The sequence below is a fragment of the Capsicum annuum genome, chromosome 10, assembly GCF_002878395.1.
Source record: "Capsicum annuum cultivar UCD-10X-F1 chromosome 10, UCD10Xv1.1, whole genome shotgun sequence".
Lineage (NCBI taxonomy): Eukaryota > Viridiplantae > Streptophyta > Magnoliopsida > Solanales > Solanaceae > Capsicum > Capsicum annuum.
This window is the reverse complement of record NC_061120.1, coordinates 205,444,533-205,455,568: the sequence shown is the minus strand read 5'-3', so window position 1 is coordinate 205,455,568 and position 11,036 is coordinate 205,444,533.

The following is an 11,036-nucleotide window of genomic DNA, read 5'->3' as shown; positions in this document are numbered from 1 at the left end:
AAAATAGTATCTTTACAACTGAAGGAAAAAGTCTATCTAACATCTATTAGTCATGCTACATGTGGTTCTTTTGTGCCCGAAATTCTTGCATATTGAACAGTTATTCCTCCTTTTGGACTTGAATGTTTCACCGGCGCCCTTAACATATTTAACTTTCTTCCTTCCGAATTTGGGATTGTAGAGGAGTGTAAAAATCTTAGTGTCTTACAAGTTCTGTGGCATAGTCCATTCGGACTATAGAGGGACAACGTTAATAGCTTTAGAGTATGTGAAGAGATAAGTTTTAACTTTATCAATTGGTGAAGAGTACTCATAGATGAAGTTACCATAAGCTTCGCCATCGCCATAATTTGCTCGAAAAATGGCCATCTCATGTTCGCACAGTATTTTCACCAAGTCATATTTCCTACAAGAACAACTCCCTCCAAGAGATTGACCTTGGAAGTAACACCATTGCCGAACACGGTGAATTGGCCAAGATTTCTGTTTGCATTAGTCATATGCAAGGAATCACTCGCACTCTTATTATCCTCTTGAATTATTTCTACACAAGGCACAAATTTGTTATTTTTAATATCAACAAAGGCATGCCACTCTCTAAACTTTTCACCAAAGATCGAGTTAAGCAATTCAGTGATGTTTGTGGTCATCACATCATACCTATTTCTCGGGAAGTGTTCTCTACTCTATTTCTCAAAATCAAAAACATTTTCAAGGACATGTGCTGCCTCGGGGCAATTATTCTTCAATTCTGCAAAATACTCACTAAACTCATCAAAAGAATAAACCTTTGCCGCAACGTAGAATAGACAAAGATATTATCGACAGTGTTGATTTACCCGAAGATTTTTAGTGAGGTGCCTCATGCAAAGTTCATGATGCACAAGACTTTAAACACGGGATTACATTGACAATGCTAATGTGCCTATTGGAGATGTAATACCCCATATTTCCCTAGCTTAGTTTAACACTCATTACTCGGTATCTCTATATAAATTTTTCAAAATACTTAGAATTTTCCAGTTTAAGACCTGTCATTGCGTAGGAAATTTAATCATCTTTCCAACGATATAAAATTCATCCAAATTCGATACCTGGGCGAAGAGTTAAAGCAATTTTTGTAAAATAGTGTGCCACCTGGTGCAGCACCGCGTCGCGGAGCCAGTTCAAATGGTATTTGTCATTTTCCAGTGAAGCTCCATGATAATGGCATGTCGCGCCAATGTTCTAGTTCACAAATATCATTTTCCAGTGAGACACTGTGACAGTATCGCATCGCGCCAAGGTTTAATTTCATGTTCTTTCTTTTTATACAGTTCCCATTCGATTTCTAGTGGCACACCACGATGCCACGCATTGTGGTGAAGCCCAAAATCAAGACTTTTCAGTGAAGAATTTTGGTTACTTTTCATGGGTAATTAGGTCTTTTTTCACGGCCCTAATCAGTCCTAAACACGTGATTTAACCCCTAAATAACCTAATATGTCATTATTTACTCACTTTCTCTCAAGAATAAATCATTCTCTCTCAAATTAACAAAATTCTAGCTTCAAGAATCATGAACAATTCTCAAAAAATCCTCCAAGAACCTTCAAGAAATCATTTTTTTTTAGGTATGTTAGGTGTTCATTCATGGATTCCTTTCACCCATGAAGTCCAAGAACCTTTTTGTAAAACCACAAGCTTATGGATTCATGATTTATATGTTTGAACAAAATTATATTCATGATTTTGATGTTGTTTCGGGTTTAATTCCATTATTAATTACAGGTTTCATGACAACTAGATAGTTTGTGGGTTGATTTATGTGATCTTCATGTTGAAATCTTGAACTACAAGTTGAATGTAGTAGCCATGATATTATTATATGTTTATTGCTATATAAAATAATCATGCTCCCCAAGTGTTTGATAAAAATGCTCATGTAAATTGGATAGTTCTATCATGACTTTATTATGTGTTCCCATTCATTTACAAGTTCATGTATATCAAGTGTTTGACAAAATATCTAAGTGGGTGCATTGTTAATAAGTAAGTATTGCTATGTTTTTATGATCATGTTATGTTTTACCTTCAACGCTATCGAGTCCTAGGGGTATTCAATACCCAAAAATCTAGCTATTGACCCCAAGCTACAGTAGTTATAGAATAGTCTCAGCAATGTCACAAACAATAGTAGTCAGTCAGTTACAAAACTCAGTGAACTCAGTCCAGTTCAGTCAGTTAACATGATCAGTAGCAGGTCAGCCCATCCTAGTACAGTTTAGTGATTAGTTCAGTGTCTATTCAGTTGGGATTAGGATTCAGTATCTAGTGAACCCAAGGATGGGGGCTCACCTACCAGTAGAGAATGTGTTCCTTAGAAGCAGTCATTGCATTCCAGAACTACATAGCCAGTGTAGGTTGAGATATCAACCTGCCAGTTGAGGGTTGATAAGGTATTTTACCTGCCATTTGAGGGTACCACCATTCTCATTCAGGGCACCTACCAGATGAGGGTGACTCTTCAGATTGTCTTTACTCGAGGCACAGTACTGACACCCTTCTAACTAGGTTACAGGCTGGAGTCCAGTTATCTTATTTGGGGTATGTTAGTTAGATGATTACCTCACATAGTTTTAGTTTCAGTCTCATCATAGAACTCAGTTCAGTTCTATAGAATCAGGATTATCAAAAACAGTCACTCAATATCGGTAATTCAGTTATCAGAAATTACAGCTATCAATTACTCAGAGAAATTAGTACTCAGCTTTGGTAAAAGCTCAGATATAGTATACATGTATATGCACAGTATTGCATACTCGGTATTTTATAGTAGTTTCAGTTATCCATGTACTCTTATTCAGTTACTTCATAAGCATTCAGTCAGTTATTGTTCATGCATATGAACCCTTCCATCCAGCCTTACCTCATCCAGCATACTAGTATATTCCATGTACTGATACACACTCTTTTTTTACGCTATGATGTCTCATATCATAGGTTCAGACTCTCAGGTTCCTGACCGTACTTAGATAAACTTTGTCAGCAGTAGCAGATTCAGTAGTGAGTCCTCATCTATCAAGGATATGCTTTTATCTCAGTATTACAGTAGACTCAGTATTTTCAGAAGTCAAATTTAGTTGGGGGTTTGACCCATCAACTCCACATTAAGACATTTCAGTTAGAGGTTTTTCAGACTAGACTATTTCAAAAAGATGAGTACTTATTTATCAGTATTCAGTATTTGATTTCAGAATATAAAGCTTATGGCATTTTAACCTAGTTTCTGCATTATTTCAGTATTGTTATATAGTGCTCATAGCAGGTACTAGTCATGGGTTAGCTTGTGGTCGTCGGGGTCATAAGAACCGTGTGGCATTAGGGGTACAGACTCGGGTGTTACAGGAGATGACACATAGATCTAGTTTATCTTCTACTTTAAACTCAACTTCTCATAGAAGAAGGTCCAAGAAGCATCGTTCTCTTTATCCACAACATAAAATGCAATCGAAAAGATATGATTCTTAGTGTCCTATGCAATGGCCCTCAGCAATACCCCCCATACTTGCCATACAAATGTGTGCCATCGATGATAATTAACTTACTCATGTAGGCATATCCCCATATGCAAGCTCCGAATGCTAAAAAGTAGTAAACGAACGATCCATCCATCCTATTTACTATGATAGAGTAAGAAGACCTGGGATTCAATAACTCCACCATATGGAAAAAAGCCGGCAAGCAAGCTATCCGTGCTCTGGTGTCCCGCGAATGATGTTCATTGCAATTATACTTCCTTTCCAACACATCCAATAGATTTCATTGAAATGCATCTCCCTAAACACAATCCTTTGAATTTTTCTTATGCTTGGACACTTACCATCGCAAAAATAATTTATGCATAGTGAAGCAATCATTTTGGATCAGATTTTCTTATGCCTGCCCATGACGTGTTCAGTACTGCACGTATAGAACCTAACATACTTGTATATGTAAAATCCGTCTGAGGATTCATACTTTTTTGCCTACAATAACCAGCCGCAACCACGAGATACATATTTCACCTTCAACAATTTGGTGCAGCTCTTCTCCGTAAAATAATTAAACGACTGCCTCACCGCTGCTCCATCTAGTAGCATTTTGAGCTTTTTTTTGTCGCCAAATATTTGATCATGATAAAAATTGATTTCATCGGTGAAGGCCCGAGGCGTCAGGTAGAGCATTAGTCTAGGATTAGTTTAGAATAGGATTTATTTTTTGCATTTTTTATTTTGGACTATATAATTGGATGGAATACTATATTTTGAATTTATTTTGTTTCGTGTATTTGATTGGTCGTTTCATGTGTTTTGTGTGGTTTATACATTTGTGATGTCAAATTAGACGATATGCTCTATCAAGAAACCATGGCTGAATCACGAGACTGAGGGGTTCCTAACACCTTCCCCTCGGTCAATAGAATTCCTTCGCCGGAATCTCTATTCGCAAACCATTTTCAAAGAGTCAAAATGGTTTTGAAAAAGGATTTTCAAAGGTGACTTGTCACACCCAATTATGCCAAGTGGAAAATCTGAGTTTTGAATATAAAAGGTCCTTTTCGAAACAATTTTTTATCTTTTATCACTTTGATAATAAAAACCCTTTCGAACTTAAAAATGAAATTTTTTGGGAGTTAAAAAGGGGGTGTGATAGCTCTAGCGACTCTACTGGGGATTTTTCAGAATTTGAGCTTATTTTTGGGAGTTGTATCAGGTTTGTTTGGCAGTTGGGGTGTATAGACATTGTTTGTGTAATCATTTGTGTTTATTTTATCATTGTTGAGTGCCTACGTGCTCTTTGTTTACGGTTTTTCTTTATGTGTTACCGCTTTACATCTAGCATCATTTGCATAACCCAAGTCAATTCTTTCTACAACAAGTCTCAGAGTGAACGTCGTGTACACAAACTCTAGTTGAGTCACCCTTATTTTAGGAGGGGGAGCCGTCGAACATATGGAGTGGGTGGAAAGTTGTCGCAGCCACTATAGACCATACGCTCCCCCGAATAGCCTTGTTAGTGAAACCCAACATAGGTCAGCCTTTAGGTCATGCTTATGTGCATCATATTGAGACCTAGCGGTGGTCTACTTGGTCCTTGGTAGGAGACTTACCTCTAAAGCATCCCTACATGCTAAATGCTACATTTTTTAGGGTAACATAGTTATTTGACGGATTGATTCGGGGAAAGCATGTGTTAAAAGTAGGTGTGTTTGAAAAAAAAAAAAAAGAAGTGAGTCAATAAGGGTTTCGTAGCTTTTAGTGTTCCTTATGGCTTTTGTTTTTCACAATTCAAAAATTCAAAAAGATTTTTTTTACCTTTTGCACTCATTTTGTCAAAAATAAAAACATCAAAAAGATTTTTCTTTGTTTCTTTAGTACGCTTCAATAATTTGAAATTTTCAAAAAAAAAAACGATTTCTTTTAATAGGAATTTTATAAAAGAAAATTCAAAAAATAGTAGAAGTTTAATACATTTCATATAGCGAAAATGTCTCAAAAAAGATTTTTCTTTCTTAGTTGTGGGTGTCATGTGTCAAATTAAAAACCCCAAAAAGATTTTATTTATGTTCTTCACTCATTTGTCTTTAGTCGGGTCTCAAGTCAAGGTTTTGTTTGTTCTTTAATCCTAAATTTCTCAATCTAGACGAACTACGCACCCCTGATTCTCCTCTCTCGGGAGTGAGATACGTAGGCAGCCTATTATGGGTTCGGGAATCTTATTTCAAAAATTTATAAAATATTTTATTCACTCTTCATTTAGAGTAGGTGTTTAATATACATCTTCAAAAGAAAACTACAAAATGATTTTCCTTTAATAGGTTTAAGTTTCATTTTTGTATGAAATGCTAAATTGAAAACCTAAAAAGAGTTTCTTTGGTAATCATAGGTTTTATTTTGTATAGGTTATTAAAGCTGAAAAATTCAAAAAGATTTTCGTCTATTCTTTTTACAATTTATCATTTTTCTTTTCTTCTTAAAATTTCAAGAAAAATAAAAGGAAAAAGAGTTTAATTGGTCATTTTGGCAAAACTTCACGAACTACGCACACCGGATTCTCCTCTCTCAGGAGTGAGATACGTAGGCGCCCTTATTGAGTTCGGTGATCTTTTCAAAAAGAAAAAGAAGGAAAAGAGGTTTTGAAAAATGTTGAACTCTAACACCTTTGTTACCTCTTGTTCAGTTAGTTTAAGGTGGTTGGTTTGAGGTATCCTAGCTAGTCATCCGCATCCCACCAAATCCAAGGAAGAGTTAGTTGTGTCCAACAAGGATATAGAGAGTTAAATCATGGATCAAACAAAGAGTCATTAAAATGGGAGTTTGAAGCAAGAGACTAGGAGACTAAGGCAACAAATGACAAAAATGCATCAAGCTTGGCTAGTGGGTTGCCTCCTCCTTCATTTACCGCTATTGATCCTACAAACACCTCTAGTTTTTTGCCAAAATTACAAAGTCAATTTCCTACTGTTGATGATGCACCGTAGCATGGCTCAGAATTAATTCCAAGCCAAAAGCATCTCAATACTTCCACCACTTTTCCTCTAGCTCCTCAGCATAAGCTTGCTAAATTCACAACACCACATGTCCTCTATGATCTTGTTGCTTAATCCTCTACTGAGGCTTCTACATTGGCTAGCCGCCCAATGGTTATGCTTCCCCATGCTGCTAGTAGGCCCTTGTTAAATACTCTTGGTGATCATTGCTATACTCCTGATCCTATTTTTAAGCTAACTGGACCACCGAAATTCCTTAACAAGAAGCCTAGGGTGCCAGAAGATCCAAAGAAAATGGTTGGAAAAATGAAGAGAGCAAGAAATACTGTGAAAAGTTCCCTAAGACTTGCGAGTGAATAAGATGTTTCATACAAAAATTGAGGCATGTCTTCAAGTGTTAATCCTCCTCCAAGCCTTGAGATATCAAAATTCGAGGAGCAAGATGGACAAGAGAAATTCGTGAAACATTTGGGACAATATTGAAACCAATTAAGAAAACTGGATGGAAGAAGAATGCGAAAGATATAGTTGTTGTTGTAGTTGGAGAATGGGCACATCCAAGAAGACGACGTCGTCATTGCCGTCAGTCTCAAGCCCAAGTTCATACCCAAGATCTCTATAATCCCTCTCAAAATCTATTATACTTTATTTCCCCATCTTCACATCTAGTATACTGTGCACATCCATATGTTCAACTTCCTTCTTACCAACTATGGCGTGCACCAACTCATCAGAGTCTTCCTCAAACTCCACAAATATACCAAAGCCCTTCTAAGCCAGATTTTGAATCCAAGCCAAACAATGAAATGAGGCCGAAGTCGAGAGACAACTTCACACCAATTGGAGATTCGTATGCCAGTTTATTCCAAAGATTAGTTGGGCATGATCACTCCTCTACTTGGGTATACTCCTGTCCCGCATTCAAGAAGTTTTGATCCTAATGCACAATGAGCGTATCATTCTGATGTTTAGGGTCACAGTATTGAAGATTCTCGGGCTTTAAAAAGAGAAATTAAAAAGATGATTCAAGATAGATCAATTCTGGTGCAGAATATTGACAATGAGGAAAGCTCTAGTCATGTTGATATGAAAACCAATGGCTAAGATATCAGGCTGAGCAATTGAGAAGTCACCCCTCTCTCTTAGGAAGAGGTCTGGTGGTTTGTTTTGTTTTATTTTCTGTTATCCGAATTATTTCAGGTTTGTAGTTCGGGATCTATCTTGTTTTGTTCCTTTATCGTTATGTTCAAACCCTTCTATTTTTCAATTTAATTAAATGGAGTGCCCCTTTTTTCTTTGTGTTTTAAACATATTTTTGTTTGTTTTCTTTCCACATTACATTTTATGTTGACTCTAGTGATATGACATGCTAATAGAATTTTTAGCCAGATTTTAAAATCTAGTTTAAGCATGAACATTGAATCAGTGGGTTAAAGTTAGAAAAAGAGAGCATCTGAGAAAATAGGTAGAATGCTGAGACATTTGGTGACAAGTTCAAGCCTTTTTTGAAAATTAAGGCAATTATTTTGAGAATCACAAGAATAACTTGGTCATCAATTGAAAAACATAGCTCAATTAGGTCAAATAGAGGATGTGTGATCCCGAGGAACAGAAAAATCAACTCCACGAAGTCATGAGCCCTTCAGCATGAGGAAGGTACAACAAAGTGGAGTTGTATGCTGGACATGCACAGAACTAGTGATGCACACGCTCAGTTAAGTTAGTATTGTAAAAATGTCATACATGATCTTCATCTCCCACTTTCATATTTCATGTTATGTACTTGCATTTTTAAGGATTGATATGATGAAGGCATTTTATTCTGCTATTCAAACATTGTGCCATCCTTAGTTTTATTTTCTTTCGTACCCCACTTTTGGAATCAGGATAGAGTCTGCAATGTCCAAGAAAAAGTATCAAAAAAAGGTCAGAAAAGTTTCAAAAAAAAAGAAAAAATATGTCCAAAAATAAACAAAAGAAGAGTGTCAATAAAAATAGAGTTAAAATTTTTCAAAGAGAAAAAGAGTCAACAAAAGAAAAAATCAGAATCAAGCAATAAAACAACCTGCTAGAACTACGCATGACCTGATTCTCCTCTCTCGGGGGTGATATACGTAGGCTGCCCTACTAAGGGCTCGGTCCAACCAAATAAATAATTTAGAATTGCCCAGTCAAACAGACTGGGGCATGAGTTAATCCTCATTGTTTGAGTCAATTCCAAAAGTTGTAAATCCCACCCCACTTCAAGTGGCGTTTGTGCCCCATGCCATCCTTTATTTCTAACCCTATCCAAAGGCCAAGTTACAACCTAAGAAAGACCTTCAGATCAATCTTTGACAATGTTAAGGATAAGTATGCAATAGATGTGATGATACATTTTGGGAACTACTTGTCTTCCTTAGCATAAGGAATCAGGAGAGAAATGAAGATGAGAGAGTCTTATCGGTGAAAACCCTTACGGATATCGTAAGATAATGGTAAGCTGAGAGAGATAAAAATAAGATAGTCTTATTGGTGAAAACCCTCACGAGCACTGTAAGACGATGGTGAGTTGAGACAAATGAAAATAAGAGAGCCTCATTGGTGAAAAACCCTCAGAGATACCATAAGGCAATGGTAAGCTAAGAAAAGAAAAATGAGAGAGGATTGTTGGCGAAAACCCTTCAAGGTGTCACTAGCCGAATGAGGTCTTGAATGTAATTGACCTAAGGAAGTAACTCAGTTTCAAGACCGTTAAGTCAACAACATTTAGTAAAAAGTTTGGATGGAAAGATTAGGTAGCTTAATCCAAAATGCATGGCATGATCATTAGAGTGGACTGTCATTTTTAGATAAATTTTTGTTTCTTTGTTTCAAAAAGGGACATTCATTTTCTTTTCTTTCTTCTCTTTGTTTTGTTTTATCTTTCTTAAGTCAATTATTCAAATAAAATAAAAATTATTGTCATTTTTCTCATCTTTGAGTCAAGTCCATGTCAAAACAAGTGAGAAAAGATTTCAAAACTGGCTACCAGCTTCTTTAATTGCACAAAGCAAAACAAAGGGCTAGCACATGAAAGAAACAACATTGCAAGTCAGAACAAGGCATGCAGAAAGTTTTGTCAATAGACAAGTATGGAAACTCATGAAAATACCAAGGTTCAAAAGGTTTATCTGAGGAGTATGGCAAAGCAGAGATACTATGTTTGTTTTAGAGTCATTTACCTTAATCTGTGTTTGGATCAATAACACGATAAAGCAGGGGAAAGTGCCAGCAATCTTAAACAAAAAAAGGGAATGAACATTGGAGCAGGTGTTAGGAAAGCCAAGTGCTGCAAACCATCACTAAGTTTTTAACTGAAAAATTTTCTTTGTTGAAACACGAACAAATTTACTTTACTTAATTCAACGACCATTAGAAAATCGCTTCCGTGAGAATTTACTTTATGTTTAGGACCCCCTTGAAAAATAGGAATTTACTTCTGTTCAGGACCATCCTGAAAAATGGGATTTTACTTTCTATTCAGGACCCTCCTGAAATATGGAATTTTACTTTCTTTTCAGGACCCTCCTGGAAAAAAGAATTTTTACTTTTTGTTCAGGATCCTCCTGAAAAATGGAATTTTACTTTCTGTTCAAGACCCTCCTGAAAAATGGGATTTTACTTTCTGTTCAGGACCCTCCTAGAAAATGAGAATTTACTTCATGTTCAGGATCCTCCTATAAAATGGGATTTTACTTTCTGTTCAGGACCCTCCTGGAAAATGGGATTTTACTTTCTGTTCAAGACCCTCCCAAAAAATGGGATTCTACTTTCTGTTCAGGACCTTCCTAGAAAATGGAATTTTACTTTCTACTCAGTACCCTCTTGAAAAATGGGAATTTATTATATGCTTAGGACCCTCCTGGAAAATGGGATTTTACTTTCTGTTCAGGACCCTTCTGGAAAATAGGAATTTACTTTATGTTCAGGACCCTCCTGGAAAATGAAATTTTTACTTTCTGGTCAGGACCCTCCTGGAAAACGAGAATTTACTTTATGTTCAGGACCCTCATGGAGAATGGGATTTTACTTTCTGTCCAGGACCCTCCTGGAAAATGAGAATTTACTTTATGTTCAGGACCCTCCTGGAAAATAGGAATTTACTTTATGTTTAGGACCCTCCTGAAAAATGGGACTTTACTGTCAAAAAAATAAAATATCTCTTTATCATAATCTTGGTTTGGGATAATTTTTGTTTTAGTTTTGATTTTGATTTCAGGAGCCCTCCTGAAGAACAAGGGTGATAAAAATTGAAAGTCAGGAGCCCGCCTGAAGAACAAGGGTGATGAAGTTGAAATTCAAGAGCCTTCCTGAAGAACAAGGTGGTGAAATTGAAAATCAAGCAACAAGGTGAAGCAATTGAAAGCCAAGCAACAAGTTGAAGACACTGCAAGTCAGGAGCCCGCCTGAAGAACAGGGTGCTGAAACTCAAGTCAAGAGTCCAAAAGAAGCTGCATATATAGGATTTTTGTAATTTCATTTATGTTTTAACTTGTAATTTTTA